Source organism: Phascolarctos cinereus, unplaced genomic scaffold (assembly GCF_003287225.1).
Source record: "Phascolarctos cinereus isolate Bilbo 61053 unplaced genomic scaffold, phaCin_HiC Scaffold_2;HRSCAF=192, whole genome shotgun sequence".
NCBI classification, from domain to species: Eukaryota; Metazoa; Chordata; class Mammalia; order Diprotodontia; family Phascolarctidae; genus Phascolarctos; species Phascolarctos cinereus.
Genome location: NW_027555625.1, coordinates 409609384 through 409630578, shown reverse-complemented (window position 1 = coordinate 409630578; position 21195 = coordinate 409609384). Strand labels below are relative to the sequence as shown.

Sequence of the window (21195 nt, the reverse complement as noted above, 5' to 3'; positions counted from 1 at the left end):
TCTGTGAGGAGGCAGGTAGCATGCATCATCGTGAGCCTCTAGAATTATGATTAGTCATTGCATTGACTTAAGACTTTCAGAGTTGTTTGTCTTTACAATGTTGTCGTCATCATATAAATTGTTCTCCTGCTTCTGCTCACTTCACTCTGTATCAATTCATCTGAGTCTAATTCCTTTTTTACAAATTTACTATTTCCTTTTTTCCCCTGAAGAACAAAAATGCACACCTTAGACGCTATTGGGGTTCAAATGCCAATTTAATAATTATTTATTACTGTGCTAAGCTCTGAGGAAGATACAAAGTTAAAGTAAGACTCTGTGCCTGCGTGCATGGCGTTTACAGTCTTGGAGTTGATATTCACCCACGCATCTCTGTAAGGGAGAACATTATACGATAAGTGCATTAAAGAGGCAAATGACCAAAGTGCTGTGTTGACCATCACTACCAAGAAATCCCACTGGCACTTCAAACTCAACGTATCTGAAATAGACTTATTACATTCTCTTCTAAGTCTATCCTGCCCTTTCAACCTCCCTATTTCTGTTGCAGTCACCACCATCCTTCTAGTTACTGAGATTTGTGAACTTAAGAATCATCTTTGACTCTTTCCTCTCTCTCGCCTTGCCCACTCTTTTCTCCATTCAGTCACCAAGCCTTGTCAATTCTAGGCCCACAGAGTCTTTCCTACCCTCTCCCTTCTCTCTATTCTCATAAACATTACTCTAGCTCTGATTCTCACCACCCCTGACCTAGACTATTGCAATAGCACCCTAATTGATTACTTTGTCTTCCTTTAAGCCCATATCTCTTCTCCAATCTATACTCCACCTATCTGCCAAAATAATCTTCCTGAATTAACAGTTCTCACCACCAGTACCATTATAAATATTTACTTAACTCTGCATGTGCAGTCTTTCATAATTGAGCCACCATTTACTTGTCCAAACTTATTTCACGTTACCCTCCAACCCCCCCCTCCATGGCCCATTACTATATGTTCTATGTTCCAGCCAAAAGGGACTACTAAATTCTGCATTTCATTTCCTGACTCCTTATTTTGGTACAAGCTGAGCCTTGTGCCCAACATCCCCTCCCTCATCACCTCTCCCTCTTAGAACCCTGAGCTTCCTTCAAGGAGGGACAGCTTATTGACTCCTACCTAAAGCCTCTCCTGATCCCCCTTGTAGTTGGGGCTTTTTTCCTCTTCACATTACTCTGTTGCAACATGTTTTCATGTTGTACCTTTCCTCCTTTTCCTCTCTCCCCTGTTACAAGCTGAGTTCCCTGAGGGCAAGAGTTACTTTTCTTTTTTTCTTCCTTGTATCCCCAGCACCTAGCATAGCACCTTGCATTAATAGATACTTGTTGAACTGATTTATATCCATAAATTATAGGTTCACAGATTTAGAGCAGGAAGGAACCTTAAAGGCCATATAATGTGGTAACTGGAATTATGAACTGAACCCCAAAAATTGTTAAGGTGGGTATGTGTTTTGACTATACAGCAAAGGATGAAAGAATAAAAATTTTCCATTCTTTTAAAAATATTTATTTAGCATTTTTCCCCAATTACATGTAAAAATAATTTTAAATAATAATTTTAAAAATTTTGAGTTTCAAATTCTTTTCCTCCCTCCCTACCCCCCTCATTGATAAGGCAAGCAATGTAATATAGTTTATACATGTGTAGTTATATAAAATATATTTCCATACTAGTCATGTTGCAAAAGAAAACACAGACCAAAGAAAAATACAAGAAAAATGAAGAAAGTAAAAAAAAAAAATTTGCTTTGATCTGCATTCAGACTCTATCAGTTCTTTCTCCGGGGATGGATAGCATTTTTCATCATGTCTTTCAGAGTTGTCTTGGATCATTGTTTGCAAAGAATAGCTAAGTCAAAGAATAAAATTTTGGAAAGGAATTAGAAGTTAGCTGAGACAGTTAGACTGGGGATGATATTGGCCCTGTAGAAATCAACAATCAGGAAACTGCACTGTGAGTTGCCACTGGCTTTTTGGGTATATTTTCATTCTCTATTAATAAGACCCCTGCAACCCTCAAAGTGTTAATAATTCATTTCCACAAATGCCTGACATTTTCTTATTATTAGGATTTGGTTCACTATTATTATATTAGCTTGATGTTCATGGGGTCATGGCATTAGCAGGAGGCTTAAAGATCATCTAGTCCAACCTCACTGTTTTACAGCTGAGGAAACTGAGGTCCAGAAAGGTGAAGTGATTTGCTCGAGGTTGCACAGTGGTCAAGAGGGAAGTCTGAGATTTCAAACCTAGTACTTTCACACGTCTTTCTGCTGCTGCTCCATCCTCCAAATCAGACGTCCACAGAACGTGCCCGAGAGCTAAGCCCTTCAGCTCTGAGCTCCCAAGGACAATGCAATCTCATCTTAACTGTGCTATTTTCTACCTTGCCATTCCTCTCCATCTATTTCCTTTTCTTGTGCTGAGAACTTTAATCAAATCAGTGCTACCATTATCTCTTGAAAAGCAATGTTAATAGATTGCGCTATTATTTTGATGACCATCTCCAAGACTTCCCAGACCAACACAGCTTCCCCTGGCTCATGTATGCTAAGTCTTGCTATTAAAACATAAACTTGGGGGCAGCTAGATGGTGTGGTGGATAGAATACCAGCCCTGGATTAGGGAAGACCTGAGTTCAAATCTGGCCTCAGACACTTGACACTTACTAGCTATGTGACCCTGGGCAAGTCACTTAACCCCATTGCCTCACCAAAATAAAATAACAATAAAAAATAAAACATAAACTTCTTGGGGACAGGAATTATTAGCCCTTGAATTACATTCCCAGTGCTTAGCACTGTACTTGACACACAGTAAGCATTTACTAAATGCCATTTCACTCTGTCCTTCCCTCATTCACTCACTCATTCATTCATTTTCCCCACGGTGCCATCCTGCTTGCCCTGCTAGTGAAAGGAGAAATGGAGTGTGCTCTGTAAGAGCATGTCTTGTTCTTGTTTTCCCATAAATACTGAAAGCTGTTTCACTTCAGTGAGACCTTTGCAACTAATTTGTTCCATGGCTGTGGCCAGCAGACTGAATCCCCCGCTTCTCAATAGTACCTCTGTGGTTTTTGAATAAAAAGCACTGATGATGGTAAAATGCTCGGCTTGATGAAAGAATAGGCAGCAGCTTGGACATTAATAACTCATATTTCCATAGTGCTTCAAGCTGTACAGACATTTTTTCCCCACAGGTAGGTAGTGCAAGTTCTGCCATTCTGATTTTATGTATGAACAAGCAAACAAGCACGGAAAGCTTGACTGATGTAGTGGAAAGTGCGTTTGGAATTAGAAGACCTGGATTCAAATCCTGACTCTCCTCCTTACTACCTGTGTGACCCTGGTCATACAGTCATTTAGCCTTTCTGGGCCTTAGTTTTCTCATCTACCAAAGAAAGCATTGGACACTATGCTTGTTAAGTTCCATCGGAGTTCTACATTCTATAGTCTCAGACATGTCTAGATGTCAGAGCTGGGACCCACTCTCTCACTTTTTTTTTTTGATAGACCTGTAATTTCATTGGAATAGGAAATTTAATCTATTAATGAAGATTGCTCCACAAATTATAGCACCTGACAGTTGTCTGGAGAATTGAACGGTTAAGCGATTTGCCCAAGATCATGCAGGTATGAATTTAATCTAAATCTTGCTGGTTTAAGATCAGCTAGCAATACACTAAGCGACACTGACTGTCCCCTAACTCTAATATCATTGCTTTCTCCACTGTCCCATATGGTTTCTCAGGATCTCTAAGTGAGGTCTACTCCTGAAATTGGACCACAGTATTACTGCATAGTGTTTTAGCATGTAATTGGGCAAAATAGATTTGAATAATTTCCTTTATTTTTCTTCATTTGTTGTCAATCTTCCTTTTTCATTTTTGTGACTGGCAATTGGAGCTTACTCTTTTATTCTTAATCAGACTAACGGTTTATCTAATTTGTCTTAAAATTGCTGTTAGCTTAATTTATAATTTATGTATATATATATATATATATATTTATATTTAATTTATAAATTCAATGTTTTTGCTTTCAATTTTGTTCATCTCTTCTTTAATAATCAGACTTTTTATGTTTAATTGAGTTTTTTGATTTGTTGTCATTCTAGTTTCTTTTTAATCCCTCTATTTTCTTCCCTTTTGCTGATGAAAATGTTTAGAAATAGATATTTTCCCCTAAGGTCTGTTTGGCCTCATCCTAAACTTTCTGGCATATTGTCTCATTGGTCATTTTCATTGTCTCATATTGTCATTTTCTTTAATGACATTATCTATTATTTCTATGATTTCTTCTTTGACCTACCATTTTTGTAGGATGAAATTACTTAGTCTTTAATTAAGTTTGAATATTTTCTTCAAAGGCCTTAATTGACTTATAATTTTATTGAATTGTTGTCAATAAGGAATTTGTTTAATATTTCTGCTTTTCTGCATTTAAGAATGAGGTTTTTATGCCCTAACACACAGTCAATTTTTGTAAAGATGACCTATATAGCTAATAAATGTATATGCTCTTCATGATTCTCATTCGTTAATTGCTGTCACTCTATGGTCAGTGAGTGACGTAGCATTTAGTGAGTGCCTGCTAAGTTCTGGGGATACAAAGGCAAAACAGAACAAAGCAAAACAGTTTTTCTCTCAAGGAGGTCTCAGTCTAATGGGGAGACAATATGTAAACATCTATGTACAAATAAGATACACACATACATATATGTATATAGATACACACATACATACACACACATATATCATATAGAATAGATATAGAGAATTAATGTGGATATCTTACAGAGAGGCACTGAGATTAAGGAGTATGGAAAGGCTTCTTTCTTATTTTTTGTTAGATTTATCTAGTTCAGCAAGAGGTTCATTGAGATCCCTAGCTATTATAATTGTCGTGTCTATTCCTCCTTGAAATTCAGTTAACCTTTCTTTTCAGTATTTAGATGCTGTGCCATTTGGTACATAAGCATATAAAATATTGATATTATTTCATTATTTATGGTGCCTTTAAACATGATGTAGTTTCTTTGTTCACCTCTTTTAACTTTATTTTTATTATTGCTTTGTCTGAGATTATGATCGCTAATCCTGCTTTTTTAAGTTCATACGAGGTATAATTTCTGCTCTAACTTCTTTTATTTTAACTGTGTGAATATTTATGTTTAAAGTATGTTTCTTGTAATCAATATTTTGTTGGATTCTGCTTTCTATTTCATTCTATTATCTACTTTTTAATAGATGAGATTATCCCATTTACATTTATGGTTATAACTGTACATTGTGTATTTTTCTTTATCTTCTGGTTTTTACTTTTTCTTATCTTTTCCTTCTTTCTGGCACTTTTCTTTGTAAAAAAGAAGACAACACAAGAGGAGTGTGATTAAACCTACTAATCTATAATTGTATGCATCTACTTCAGTTTTACTATTCCTCTTTTCTTCCCCTTGCTCAAACCCTGATCATCGGTTCTTATGATTCTTAGCATTTGTTTTCCTCTTCTCCCCTCACCAACTCCTCCTTTGCAATTCACACTCCAAAATAAAAAATTTAGTTTTGATTTTGACTATGCCCTCACTGATACCTATATTTGTCGCTGCTAAGTTTAAAGTGTGTGTGTGTGTGTGTGTGTGTGTGTGTGTATTCAACTTTCTTCTTCTAAGTTCAAATAAAAATGAGGTCATGTGGCTGAAATTTATTTTTGTATACTCTTTTTCTTGTGTACCCAATTATGAAAAATAATTTCTCTACCTTCTTTCTTCCTTAATGTATTTCTCTCTCCTTTCTTTTTCTTTCCTTTCTTATGAGCTTCAAAACAGAACAACTCTATCCCTACATTCCCTTTAAGACTCTTGAAAACATTATACTTCTAGTCATATATATACACCTTTCTATGTTATTTATGAGTTTGGCGTTTGAATTTTGAAGTTTCTACTTAGTTTTGATTTTTTTAAAAAAATAAGGAATGCATTTAAGTTCTCTATTCTTTTAAGGGTCTAGTTGTTGGGTTTTTTTTTTTATAAGATTATGCTCAGTTGGCGGTAGGTGTCTATCTTTTTCCTTTGGGAATGATGCATTCTAGTCTCTCCCCTTATTTATAGTGATAGCTATCAAATCTTGTATGATATTGATTGTGGTACCTTGGTACTTGAACTCTTTCTTTTGAGATGTTTATTGTATTTTTCCCCTTTAATTTAGAGGCTCTTGATTATGTCAGTGATATTCTTGGCAGTTTTCATTTTGGGGTTTCTTTCAGGAGTTGATTGATGGCTTCTTTATATTTTCACATTGCTCTGTGATAGATATGAGCAGTTTTCATTTATAATTTCTTGAAATAAGGCATCTATGGTTTGGGTTTTTTTGGTTCTGGTTCTCAGATAGCCCAGTTATTCTTAAATTAGCTCTTCTTGACATGTTTTTCAGGTCATTTTTAAAAAATAGGAGCTACTGCATATTTATTATATGTACATTTATCATATACATATATTTTCTATTTTTTCAATATATTAATTTTGTTCTGATGTTTCTAGTTGTTTCATGGAATCTGATTTCTGTTGATTCCATTCTAATTTGCTGGGGGGTCCTTTTTTTTAAAAAAGTGTTTGCCACTTTTTATTCTAAACTATTCATTTGCCTCCTAAGTATTTCCTCCATAGTTTTAATTTAATATATAACCTCTTGATTCATTTCTTCCAGGTATTTTTATAGTCCTTGTGGCCAAACCATTTTCTTCTCTGTAGTTCTACTTGTAGTTGTTTTTCAGTTACTTTCTCTTCTTCCAAGTTTACTGCTTAGGCATCTTTTTGCCCCTATTACTCCTTCCCAGTGTTCAATGTCTTCTGTGTTTTTTTTTTTTATATGTCGATTTTAGCCTCGATTCTAGAGTTGGGACTTAGTGCCAGGGCTAGGCTCTGCTCCCTCCCCTTCCTGGACTGAATGCTCAGTCCCCTTTACTGCTCACTTCCTCACTTTGCTGGGCTCCTGGGGTTGGGTTCTGCTTCATTTGGCGTGTCAAGCACTGGCCGACTTCAGGAGCTGTGGTCAGAGCACAGAACTAGGTGCTCTCTGTTCTGTCAGTCTTTCTTGATCAGAGTGTGTAGTGGTTTTTTATCTCTCAGTGCTCCCTTGGTCAGAGGTCCAAAGGGTCATTCTACTCCTGAGGGTTTCCCTCTCAGAGTCCTGTGTGGTTATCTCTCTACCATTTGCTCTTCACTGACCAGTACTGCTTGTTCTTCTGTCCCTCCTGGGACTTCCCAGATCATAGTCCGGGGGGGTCTTCCATTCTCTCCTGGGACTTCGTGGAATGGGGTGTTGCCTTTCTCGTCTCTCTCTTCGGGGGCCTTTCTGATCAGCGCTCTGGTTGATCTGTTCCCTCCCAGGATTTCCCAAGACAAGATGTTTCCTATCATTCTTCTTCTCCGGGGATTTCCCCATCAACAGTCTGCTAGGTCTTTGTACTCCTGGAGTTTTCCTTGATCAACTGGCTTGGAAGTCTCCATAGAGCCTAGTTTTTGTATCCCAAAGGTTGAGCGCTCTCTCCTGTTTGGGGTTTCCCCAGTAAAGGCGCCGTTGTGTGGTGCTGATGAAGATTTCTGGTCTTGTTTGTGTTTGCATTTGTCCCTCGGATGGGATGCCTCTTCCAGTGTCAGCATCTTCTGGTTATGTGTTTTGTTTTGTTTTGTTTCGTTTTTTACAATCCCGGAATGGCTGAAGATACTTACTAGAGTTTCTCTTTGAATATTTTTTGGTCAATTTTCAATCTAGTTCTCTTTTTAGATCATTGCTGGAATAAACTTGGAAGTGTATGAACAATTATAATGCCATTTTAACCAAGAGTCCTCGTTACTCTGTACCTTGATCAATCCTCATGCCTGAAACGAAATTACTTTTGTGCACTAAAAGAAATCAAACTAAGAGTTTGTTGCTAGTTAACAAACATTTATTAAGCACCAATTGTGTGTCAGGCACTGCGCTAAGGAAAGCAAAAACAATTCCTGCCCTCAAGGACCTTACCGTCTAATGTGGGGGAGGCCATGGTGGCAAAAAGCAAACAACAGTGCACAAAAAAGATATATATAAGATAAATTGGGATTAATTTCAGAGGAAAGACACTAACATTAAGGGGCCTAGAAAGGGCTTCTTGCAGAAGGTGAAATTTTAGCTGAGATTTGAAGGAATCCAGGAAGGCCAGAAGATCCAGATGAAAAGGAGAAGAATTCCAGGCATGAAGGATGGCCAACAAAAATATTTGGAGTCAGGAGATGGAGTGCCTTGCACAAGGAACAGCAAGGAGTTCACTGTCACTGGAGAGTAGGAGGAAGGGTCTAAGATGTAAGAAGACTGGAAAGGTAAGCAGAGGCCACGTTATGGAGGGCTTTCAAAGCCCTGTCTGATCCTGGAGGTAATAGGGAGCCACTGGAGCTTATTGAACAGGAGGGTTACATGGTCAGGCCTGTGCTTCAGGAAGATCACTCTGATAGTTGAGTGGAGGACATGTCGAATAGCATTTCTTAAACTGTGGGCCATGACTTCATGCACAATTTGGCAGTAGTAAAGGGTTTCTGAACATGCAACAACCAAAAATTAATTAAAAATCAAAGGCGTAATGAATCTGAGGTGTTTCTGGTAGCACTTACTCATGGTGCATCACACAACTTCACTGCAGCCTTGGTCATAAACACATGGAATGCACACTTTGCACTGTGCACGTTCTCAGGCCATGAAACACCACCCAATGCTGCTGAAACGTGAAAAGGGGTCTCAAGAGGACAAAGTTTAAGAAGCACTGAACTAGAAGAGCACTGCAACAGCCCAGGTGTGTGGTGATCAGGGCCTGCACGAGAGTAGTGGCAGTGTAAGAGGAGGCACAGGGGTACATCCAAGAGGTGTGGCAGAGCTAGAACCAGGACGACTTGGCAATGGACAGGCTACTGAGGTGAGAGAAGGGAGAAGGTGAGGAGTCAAGGACTTGACTCGCAGCCCAAGTTTTAAGCCTGGGTGTCTGGGAGGATAGTGATGCCTTCAACAATAATAAGGAAGCTAGGAAGAAGGGAGAGTTTTTGGAGAAAGACAATGAATTCAGTTTGGGACTGTGAAAGGACATAGGATGTGAGTGAAATGGAGAAAAGACTTTCTCCAAAAGGAACTTTGGCTAGGCAGCAATGATTGGGGGTAGGATTTAAATTCAGGTCCTTTAAATTCAGAGACTATGGCTTTTCTACTGTATAATGTTACTTTCTGTTATGAGGAAAGTACTTTGTAAACCTTAAAGTGGTGTGTAAATGCAAATGACAATACTAATAATAATTATCTAACTTCTTATCCTCCTTGAAGGCCCAGCTAAAGTCCTACCTCTTCATGAGGTTTTCCGTGGCCTGCGATGTCATTCCATAACAAATTTTTAGCTTCTGGACTGTTGTGGTATTTATGATCTATACCCAGGAGCCTACTGGTAAATATTTAACAACTGGCTTTCTGGGGAAAAAAATATGAACAACACTCTTTTAAATTTAATTTGCATTAATAATATTTTCTCTAATTCTTTCTGAAGTCCAGACTAGGGTCAGCAACTATAGTCTGCTTTTGTTTGCCAATTTCTGAGGTATAAATCTTTACACTGAAAATTTAACAATCAGTTCTCTTTGGGCAGTTCTAACACTCCTCTGTCTATACCATTAATTGAGCACTTATTCATCTATCATTTGCTGCTGATTGTCATCTTAAAAGTATCTGCTTGTCTGCAACTACTGTAAGGTTCCTGAGGGCAGGGATTTCATCCTATACTTCTTTTGTGTACTACTATACACAGTACATTGTGGGCTTTGTATATATCATGTGCTTAATGACATTTTGGGGGTCCAGACTTGGGAATTCAGTTCTCAAACAGGAAATTCCTTCTACCAGTGCAGATCCAGAACTATTCCATCACTTACAGCTTTAGGGGGTTGCCTGGTATAGTGAGAAATTAAGTGACTTGTCCAAGGTCATACAGACAGTATACATCAAAGCTGGGACCTTAACCTAGTTATTCCTACCCTGAGACTGGTCCTCTGTTTAATTCATATCTGCTAATTAATGCATTCACTCCTCTATTGAAGTCTGCCTCCAGTGCCTTACTGTGAGTTCTTAAAGTCTATGCCAGCATAATACAAGCTTTGGCTAGCCCTAACAAGCTAAAAAAGTTTTAGGTTCAGACCTAGCAGTATGTCTGCTGCTCAAGGACTAGTCCAAGTTTTGAGGATTCTATCACTGGCTTGGCCAGGGGATTATAAAGGTTTTAACCCCAGAAACTCTCAAGACTGTCTACCAGGTTATAGAGGGACTCAGTAGAGGGAGCACCCACACAGCGAAATCCATCTGCAAGCATTTATGTAAAGTGCTATAAAGTACGTTAAGAAGCTGTGCTAAGTGCTAAGGATACAAAGAAAATACAAAAGTAGTCCCTGCCCTCAAGGAGTCTGAATTCTAATGGAAGATGACATATATTTAAATGGGTACATACAAGGCAAATACAAAGTGGATGAAAACTTGTTGTTTGTCCTTCATTCTCAAAGAAATGAGGTAGTCAAAAAAAAAATATATATATATATATATATATCTCTGAAAGGGGAAGACCCTCAAGGTTTCTGGCCCAAACAGAAACAATTGCTATTTATGTTCACTGTGAGCCAATCAGGGCCCAAACAAAGATCAACTGGGGCTTGGCCTGGGACTTTTTGTTGGTCAATCAATGACAGCAAGAGTGATTTGGGTTTAAGGGAAGGAAGGAAGGAAGTAAGGAAGGAAGGAAGGAAGGAAGGAAGGAAGGAAGGAAGGAAGGAAGGAAGGAAGGAAGGAAGGAAGGAAGGAAGGAAGGAGGGAGGGAACTATGTTGCCCAACTGGCCAGTTCCAGTAGTCTTAGAGGGGAAGGCAGTAGCCTGTAGGAAGAAAGGGAAAGACCTCCTACAGGAGGAAACCCTTAAGCATAGTTTTAAAGGCAGCCAAGAGTTCTACAAGAAAGGAAGGCACTCCAGACCTGAGTGGCAGACAGTAAAAAGACACAGAGATAGAGGGTCATGTGTGAATAACAAGAGAGCTGGTGTGCCTGGATCATAGAATCGGTGAAGGAAGGCAATGTGTTATTTAAAGAGTGGAAAAGAGGAAGGACTCAGATTGTAGAGAGCTTTAAATGTCAAACAGTGGAGTTTATACTGGATTCTAGAGGTAAGAAGGAATTTATTGAGTGGGTGAGTGACCCAGTCAGACCTGTGCTTTTGGAAAGTCACTTGGGCAGTGAGTGAAGGATGGATCGGTGAGACCGGAGCCAGGGGTCAAGTAGTAGGTTATCCTAACAGTCCAGGTGAGAGGTGACAAGACTACGTCAGCTGGGGAAAGAATTCATATTCAAAAAATATTATAGAGAAAGATATATATTGAACAGCTAAAGGGAGGGAGAAAGGGGAAAAAGGAAAAAAAGAAATGTATATGATAACTTGACTATATACTTAAAAGGGATAACAAGTTGGACAAAATAGATTTGCAGTTTTATGTATAGTCATTTTTTATATTACTATGTAATAGAAATGCTTATTGTATTCCATAAATTAAAAATGATTAGAAAAAAAAGATTGAACAACTAATTGGATTTGTAGAGTGATCAAGAGAAAGGAATCAAGGACGACAACCAAGGCTATGAACCTGAGCCACTGGGAGAGTCATGGTGCCTTTGACAGTCAGAGGGAAGCTCAGAAAAGGCCAGGGTGGGGGCGGGGAGTGGTCCTCAAGTACGGCCCTTCAGCTGGGTCCAAACTCAAAGGGCCACACTTGAGGACCTAGAGGACCACGCACGGCCTCCAGGCTACAGGTTCCCCAGCCCTGGTCTAGGGTTTGGGGGAAAGATAATGACGGCTCTTTTGGATCTGCTGACTTTGAGATACGCATAGGTAATCCTGTTCAAAATGTCCAGCAGGAGCTTGGTGACACAGGACTGGAGGTCAGGAGAAAGACTAATGCTAGATAAAGGAATCTGGGAATGACACACACAGAGATTGTAGCTGAACTCATGGCAGTTAATGAGATAGTGCAGAGAAAAGAGAAGAGGGCCCATGGCAGGGCCCTGGGGGAGCCCCACAGCTAGTGGGGATGAAAAGGTTGAGTATCCAGCAGAGGAGACTGAGGAGGGGGTGGTCACATAGATGGGAGGAAGAATAGAGGAGAGCAGGGTTCCAAGCATTCAGAAAGGAGAGCACAGCCAGGAGGAAGAGATGGGTAGCAGTCAGATATATTGCAGAGGGGTCAAGCAGTCACATATTCTTGACGTGTTAAAGGACTGAGACTCTTGAGGAAGCCTTTGCTTAAAAAAACAGCTATCTATCCCACCTTAGTTTATGTTCCATAATAATCAGATGAGCAGATTTGATCTGGAAGAGTTTATAGAGATCATTTTGTCCAAGGTGGAAAATAAGGCCCAGATAGATTAAGGGATTTACTCAGAGTCACAGAAGTGATAAAACAGAACTTAGATTTGAGCCTGGGTCCTCTGATTCCAAGTCCAGTAGTCTTTCAAATCCTCATAATTCATTGTTTCTCTCCTCTGGACTAAAATCACTGAAGAAGTAGTTTCATATTATACAGTTTTCAGAAACTCAGTCACTCCCTGTCTTTCACCTGATATTTGGACGAATGATGCTGAAACAGTAGCTGACCTAGGAAACTGTGAAAAGTGGCCATGGACCTAACTGTACTTTGAATTCCAGTCGGGTTTGCAGTAGAGGGAAGAGAAAAGAACTTTAAAGATATGGGAACCTCAAATAGCCCAGCACTTGATCTTTTAGAGAGAGAAACTGAGTCACTTCCATATAGTCTACTTTGCTGATTTCCCCAGAACAGAAGGTTCATTTAAAGCATCAGCAAAGGGGGGATGACAGTCTGCTTTTCGATTACCCCAGAATACAAGGTTCATTTAAACTATCAGCAAAGAGGTGCTTTCCAGTTGTTACCACCGCCAGTCGGCCCATGACAAGTTTGTGAATCCTGCTACTTATCCTTTATTCCCTGTAGCTGAGCCAGTGCTGATCTAGAGACATCCCTTGGATGCAAGGCAACCTCACTGGTAAATGTTTCCTGTTTTTATCTTCCCTTTCCTTTTCTCATAGATTCTTTTGCATTTAGGGAGAATATTTGGTAGGAAGAGAATGAATCAGAATGGAAGGAGGCCTGAGGCAACCAGTGGGTGATACGCTTCCTTTTTCTTCCTCTATTAGCTGTTCTCTAGTACTTTGGGCCATTCTAGTTTGAAGATGGGCAGCTAGGTGGCACAGTGGATAGAGTGCTAGACCTAGAGTCAGGAAGACTCATTTTCTTGAGTTCAAATATGGCCCAAGACAATTACTAAATGTGTGATCCTGGACAAGTCACTTAACCCTGTTGGCCTCAGTTTCCTTGTCTATAAAATCAACTGGAGAAGGAAACAGCAAACCACTTCAGTATCTTTGCCAAGAAAGCCCCAAGTAGGGTCATGAAGTGTCAGACAAGACAGAAATGACTGAACATCAAAAAATTCAGTTGCCATGTAACATTTTGCATCATAGTTACCTGGAGCTTTATCTGATTGGAAGCTTCAGAGCCCCCTGTCTTTCTCTGGATCATTTTAAGCCCTAGTATATCTCAGATGTTACTAACCAGAGCCTATCCTACTCATTTTCCCAGGGCTCCAATATTCCTCTAGGTCAAGTACTTGTGGAAAAAGAGGCACAATTTAGGATGTTTGGGAAAATTCCTAGGGTGATTGGATGGCAAGGACTCTATTGGTGCTATATTGCCTTCTGTATCACATACAACAGTGTGACCCAGAAGTCAAACAGTCTTAAGCAACATTACTAGAAGTGCTGTGCCCACAGTGGGGGAAGTAATAGGTTTCTGTTATGCTAGGCTATGATCCTATACTATCCAGTGTGTTTATATATAAATATATATATATAATATGTATGTATACATATATACTATACTATTATATCACACATATGCTCCCAACTGAATAAACTCTCCCCATCTCTCCCTACTCCCTCTCTACATATTACACAAACATACATATATTGTATATGTAACACATACATATACATATACACATACATATGTACATACATACATATACACACACACATAGTTTGTCCAGTTAGGGGTGTGTGTATAAATATAAATACATATATATGTGTATATATATTTATATATGTAATATATATATATATATAATACATATATAATATATATATATATTATAGACATATATAAATACAAATATACACACATATGTATATATACCTGCATATGTGTCTATCCATGTATACAAATCCACACATATATATTGTTTATTTGTTTATTCAATTGGTGGCATTCCATTTTAGGGAGAACATTGACATTGGCCTCCTCTGATACATCCAGAGGAAAATGACAAGGATGATAAGAATTTAAGATCATGCAAAAGGAAGGTGAGTCAAAGGAACTAAGGAAGTCTAGCTGCTTCTAAATGTTCAAAGGCATATTTGAAGGGCAGTCATGTAGAAGAGGAATTAGGCCTGTTTGACTTGACCCTGGCTATGGAATTAAGACCAGTGTGTAGGAAATGGCAGAGAGGTGGATGTTGGACTCAATCTAAGGAAAAATAATTCAACAATTAGAATTTCTTCAAAGGAAGCTGGGCTTCCTCTGGAGAGAGTAACTTTCCCATCTCTGGAAGTCTTCCAAAGGAGTCTGGATGACTATGGTCAAGGATCTTGTAGAAGCAGTTCTTCTTGGAAAGAGCATTATATTTCAAAGTGGTGTTTGGAGCTGGGATTGAATCCCGATTCTGCTGCTGCTACCTGTTTGATTTTAGGAAAGTCACTGCACCTCTGTGGTATCAGAGTTTCTATAAAATGGGGGGTGAGACTAGGCAACTTTTAAAAAATTTCTATTTATTTAATTTTTAATTCATGGAATGAAACAAGCATATCCATAACATAATTTTTTAAAAAAAGATGATTGCCCATGAAACTGCAAGTCCATTATGTACAACTTGCTATTCCTTTTAAATATATGATAAAATTATCATATAAATTTCTTTTTTTCCCCTCAGCCCCCACCCTCCTGCTCTAAATCTATGATCTTGCAATTCCTTCCCAGAGTCTGTTATTCTTTGCTCCCATCACTTGGTTACAACTCTATTTATTCTATTTTTTTTGATTCTTAGCTCAACAAGAATATATTAAGCAACAACTAAGTGTGAAGCATGTGGATGGACAGGTGGGTGATATACCCTGATTCCCAGGTTCTGACCCCTATGAAGACAGAAGAGTAGTGGGAGAAGGAAGGAGTTAAGAAATTTGAGTTGACACCCTGTCTCTGGTACCTACAATGCCTTTGAACTTGGACAAATCACTTCCCATAATCTTATCATCAGTCTCCTGCTCTTTAAAATCTGGTTTGACCAGATAATCTTTAATTTCCCTTTTAGCTCTAATTCCTATGAGCCTTTGATAAGAGGGGAAAGGGGAGAAAAGCATAAGAAAAAGTGACATCTCTTTCTAGGATGCTTCTAAGGTACAAATAGCTATATGGATTTAAGTTCTCCCTCAAAGGTATGGGATGGGAGCCCACCTTAAGCACTATTTCTTTGCCCTGGCAATATGGGGCAGATTCCAGAGAAGGGCATATCTCCATGAGAGGGATTCACAGGAGGAGAACTGGAAGCTAATAGCCCATTTAGCTCCCTGGGCAAAGTCTGCAGCCTCACCCACTGGCCCTGAGGGTTCCCATTGGCTTAGGCTCCCAGCCAGAACTGTGTGTGCCATCAGCCTGAGAGAAGGGGGATGGGAAGGAGGCAAAGAGGAAAAAGAAATCAGGTCAAACCTGACACCAAAGCTGTTATTTTAACCACCACACACAAAGCTCCAGGGGGAAAGGGGACATAAGTGGCAAGACCAGAGCTTTATCTTTGCTGGCTGGAGTCGCTTTGGTCAGGACTCTTTTGGCCCCTGCAGAACTCACAAGCCCGGAACAACCTATGGAGAGGTCAGGCTGGCTGGTGGGGCTCAGTGCTAGTCTGCTTTTATTTATTTACTTTTTTTTTTTTTAGAGCTTCTGATTACAGGCCAAGCGTGTTCAAATCTTGCAAAGGTGTAAATGAGGACAGCCTAAGGCAGACAATGAAGGGCTTGCCAGACCAAGAAACCTGTATTTTGCCAACCTGTTCAGGATTTGATTACTTTTAAAAGCCCAAGCTACAAATAAAAACTTCAACAATCTCTGTGTAATGAAAAAGAAACACTAATCTTTTTAGATAATCGCAGCCCCATAGGTGCTGTCACCTAACAAACTTCTCCAACAAGCTAAATGGTATGTAGGCATCCATAATAGCCATACCATTGTCAAGAGTTAACACCAAGCTCATAGTGATAGCATAGAATCTCAGAACTTAGAAGGCCTCTTAACACATACAAAAAAGAACTTCCAAGCTGGAAGGGACCTGAACATAGAATGTAAAACGTTAGAGCTAGAAGGGATCTTAGAACAAGGAATTTCAGTGCTAGAAGAGACCGTAGAGCATAGAATGTTAGTGTTGGTAGGTACCTTGGGGGAAAAAAAAAAGAACATGGGATAGAAGAACTAGAAGGGACTTTCAAATGCAAAATAGAAGAGTTAAAAGGGACTTGAGAACATAGAACATAGAATTACACAGCTGGAACAGGCATTGGGACATAGAATGTCAGCATTATAAGGGATCTGAGAGCATAGAGCATGGAATGTTAGCGATGGAAGGGACGTGATGACATTGAGCATAGAATGTCAGAGCTTGAAAAAAACTTAGAGGCCATTTTACAGGTGCGGCAACAGAGGCCCACGAAACCTTAACTCACCAGACAAGGGACGACAGGCCAATTCTGGACTCCTAGTTTCCTGACTGTGAAAGAAGGGAAGAGGAAGGAGGGTTGTTACTAAAACTCAGAACTTCTGGACAATGGATCTTTGGGTCAGGGCTTGGGGACTGTGGTTCCTGGTGCCTTTCAGAGTTTTTTATTGACAAGAAACCTGGGTTTTCAACAGCTTCCTCATAGCTGGGTGCCTTGTCAGGGTGTGAGAGCCAGAGCCAGGGGACTTCACCTCCCATTGACACTATGTTAATAACTGACATTTACCCAGTACATGAAGGTTTACCAAGAACTTTAAATACATTATCTGATTCAATCTTCGTAGAAATCTTGCTGAGGGCAGGCGCTACAGTCATCATTAACTCTTTCTTGTATATGAAGAAACTGAGGGGTTAATCAGCTTGCCAAAGACAAAGCTAATAAATGTCTGAGGCAAGATTCTAACTGGTTTCTCCTGACTCTGAGGCCAGCTGTCTCTCTGCCCTGGTGGACAAACATTCCTTTTTTCACCTGAGCCAAAATACTTATTTTCTTGGAAGTACTCTGGTTTCAGGGCAGTGATAATGTAAGGAACAAAACATTCTGAATGCTCGCAGCACCTGCACCTATGAAAAGGCATCCACCCCTTTATCTGGCCCAGTTTTCTTTGTGTACAGAAATGACCTCATTACCAAATTAGAAGTCAAGATGGAATTTTTCTGAAAAAAGAGTTTCTCCATTTCCCACTCCTTCGGAGCCTCCCTCCTTTCCTTGGTTCTTTCTCGCAAAGGGGACCCCTCTCTCATCTCTGCCACATCTTCATCATTTGTTTCAGATCAGATATTAACGTAGTTACCATCTAGTCACCATTGACTCCTTGTCCAGGAGTGCAAAGGGTTTCTTAGAGTCTGATGGATTCCTTAATTGCACAACATACCTAAGAGGAATGTGGTAGATGATACTACACCCATTTTATTGATATGGATGATGAAGCACAAAGTGTGACCTCTACAAGGTCATACAGCAATTCTCCAGTAGAACCTAGGTTTTTTGAATTGCCTCCCTTCATGAGTACTTCTGGGGTCTGTAAAAGTTGCAAAGGTAACACTAATAAGAAAAAGAACCCACCTTTATGAAGTGCTTCAAGATTTTAAAAGTGCTTTCCTCACCACAGCTGTGGAGAACAGGTAATGAAAGTATTATTATCCCCATTTTATAGATAAAGAAACTGAGTCTCACAAAGGTCATTAATTTGGGTATCAGAACCAAGATTTAGCACTGTTGGATTTATAATGGTTCTGATACTTAGGATAAGTATAAACATACACACATATACATCTGTGTGTGTATGTGTATGTATATATGTGTGTGTGTGTGTGTGTGTGTGTGTGTATACATACACATACACACGTATATATTCACCTCTCTGAGCCTTAGTTTCCTTATCCATTGAGTGGAGATAATGATGCTTGTGCTTCCTGTCTTTAAAAATGAGTTAGCAGGCCTAGAGAGGAGAAATGTCTTGTCCAAATTCACATAACTAACATGTACATAGCAGAGCTAGGCTAGGATTCTAGGTATCTTTGAAACCAAGCCACCAGACCACACTTCCTCTCCCTGTGTACTTTGAAACAAGGTTTGAGGTTCCCCAGTGACTTGGCCTGTCTCACTTCTGACTGTGAGAAAAGAGGCAGAGAAATAAGTAACAGAGATTTCATCTGAAATGCTGATCTGCAAGGGAACACTTTTTTTTCCCTGAACATCTGCTGTGCTCAGAGACTCACTGGGAAGGGTGACTTTGACAAGGCGAGGGAATGAAAACAAAAAGAAATTTAGACAGCACTGACCAAGGACATAATCTATGGAAAGCACTATGTTCTATGGAGGAGGAGCCAATAGGAATAAAGAAAAAAGTTCCTGTTCTCCAAAGTTTACAATCTAGTAAAGGAGATAAGAGAGAGACACAAATAATTCTAATTTTAGAAACCCGAACTTGGAGTCAGGAGACATTGTGTTCAACTCTTGGCTCTGTTCCTAATTGCTGGTGGTCAAACACAGCCTTCTCACCTGTGCTAACATACTTATTTTCCTGGGAGGCATTCGATTGCCGAAAGGCAACCCTGGACAAAGCCCTGCTTTAGTTTGAGCCTTGGTTTCCCTATCTGGAAATTTAGGGGATTAAACCGGAAGACATCTATGGTCCTTTCCAGGCTTAGCATTCAGGAGAGGAACGTGCCTCACTCTTTTCATGGGAGCAAGTTTAGAATATGTAACAATGGCTGTCCGACGGAATGAGAGCTGGACTTAGAATCAGAGGACTCGGGGATGAGATTGCAAAAAAGCTGGGTGAGCTTGGGCAAATTGCTTACCTTCTGTGAGGCTCCGATTACCCATCTGCACAATGAGGAAGTCAAGCTAGATGATTTCTACGTTCCAGTCCTATGACTCTGTGTTCTTAAATGTGCCAAGTACAGCTTCTAACAGCAGCCAGGGCAGCTCACTGGTGCAGCGCACAGAGCACCAGGCCTGGAGCCCAGAGAACTCATCTTCCGGAGTTCAAATCCGCTCTCAGACACTGACTAGCTGTGTGACCCCGGGCAAGTCACTTACCCCTCTTTGCCTCTGTTTCCTCATCTGTGAAATGAGCTGGAGAAGGAAATGGCCAACCACTCCAGTATCTTTGCCAAGAAAACCCCAAACAGGATCACGAAGAGACGGACACGACTGAAACAACAACGACAACAACAACAACATGCTAAATAAAGGACAACATATGAAGACTCATTTTCATCCCTCGCATAACATTTGTATAGAACTTACTATCTGCCAGGTACCGTGCTAAGCACTTTACAATGATCTCATTTGATCCTCACAGCAACCTTGAGGGCTGGACGCTATCATTATCCCCATTTTACAGATGAGGAAACTGAGGCAAGTAGGTTTAGTGACACGTTCAGGGTCACACAGCTAGTATGTATTTGAGGCTGGATTTAAATTCACGTCTTCCCGGCTTGAGGCCCAGAACTCTGTCCATAGTTCTTTGCTTCTCCAACCTAAAGATAGATATAGGTGCTGCTTTCAAGGAACTTGCAATTTAATTGGGGGTACACAGATAACAAAGATATAAGCCTTTATGAGGTGAGTGCAAAGGAGAGGTTCAGGCAAAATGCTAGGAGAAATTTGAAGGTGGAGAAATCACTTTACATCTCAGAAGTGTCAAGAAAGGAATTGTGGAATAAGGGGCACCCAAACTGGGCTTTAAAGAGATAGATGTGGGCTGTGCCCCAGAGAGATGAAAGAAAAGGGGAAAGGACCTTTTTGTACAAACATATTCAGAGTGGTTGTTTTTATGGTGGCAAAGAATTTGATATTGAGGGGAGACCTATCAATTAAGGGTTGGTTGAACAGGTTATGGTTTATGACTGTGATGGCATACTATTTGCTATAAGAAATGACAAGCAGGATGGTTTCAGAAAAACCTGGGAAGACTTATATGAACTGATACAAAGGGAAATGAGCAGAACCAGGAGAACACTGTACACAGTAACAGTAACGTTGTAAAGATTGTTAACTGTGAAAGACTTGACTACTCTGATCAATACAATCATCCAAGCCAATTCCAAAGGACCCATGATAAAAAATGCTATCCAATTCCAGAGAGTGAACTGATGAATTCTGAGTGCAGATTGAAGCATACTTTTACTTTTCATGTGTGTGGGTGTGCGTGTGTGTGTGTGTGTGTGTGTGGGTGTGTTTTCTTTTGTAACATGGCTAATGTGGAAATACATTTTGCATGACTGCACATGGGTAATTGGAATCATATTGCTTGCCAATTGGGTGGGGAAGGGGCAGGAGGGAAGGAGAGAATTTGAAACCCAAAGTTTTAAAAAATGGATGTTAAATTTTTTTAATGTAACTGGGAAATACTTAAGCAAAAATATATTGATTTTTTAAAAAGAGGTAGACATGGAGATGCGGGGAGGCTCATAGTAGGCCTGGGGTAGAAGTGAACAAAGGGCACCATTGAGGGCATATTTACCCTCCTAGAATTGCCTCCTTGCTTCCTCCCAAGGTCTGAGTCTGTCCCAGAGCCCATTAGGTCTGCTTGGCTGCTCACCTGATGTGGAGAGATGGGAGTAGCCAACTCTTATCACTTCTGATGAGAGGAAAGTCCTCCCCAAGACTTCCCACTCTCCTTGCTCCTGCCTTCCAAGGTCTTTCCTTACTACCTGCCCTGCATGTATACCCTGCAGACCCATGGCATTGCCAACTCCAACGTGCT

The 21195-nt window shown here is 39.9% G+C and overlaps 2 long non-coding RNA genes across 5 annotated transcripts in view; one reads left to right on the top strand and one right to left on the bottom strand.

Annotated features, from left to right (window-relative positions):
• The window catches only part of LOC110196053 (uncharacterized), a 193856-nt gene that overhangs the window by 148639 nt on the left and 24022 nt on the right, over positions 1-21195 (top strand). For 3 of the 4 annotated variants that reach the window (XR_013484904.1, XR_013484902.1, XR_013484903.1), the window contains 2 exons: positions 15257-15309; positions 16142-16310. The exons of the other annotated variant lie outside the window; for it this stretch is intronic. This is a non-coding gene — a long non-coding RNA (uncharacterized LOC110196053). Of the gene's footprint in view, positions 1-15256; positions 15310-16141; positions 16311-21195 lie in introns of those variants that run through there. 4 annotated transcript variants of the gene reach the window in all.
• Positions 239-19370, bottom strand: LOC110196055 (uncharacterized). The gene is made up of 3 exons (XR_002321099.2): positions 19283-19370; positions 16923-16966; positions 239-372 (listed from the first exon to the last, which is right to left on the bottom strand). It is a non-coding gene; the product is annotated as an uncharacterized LOC110196055 (long non-coding RNA).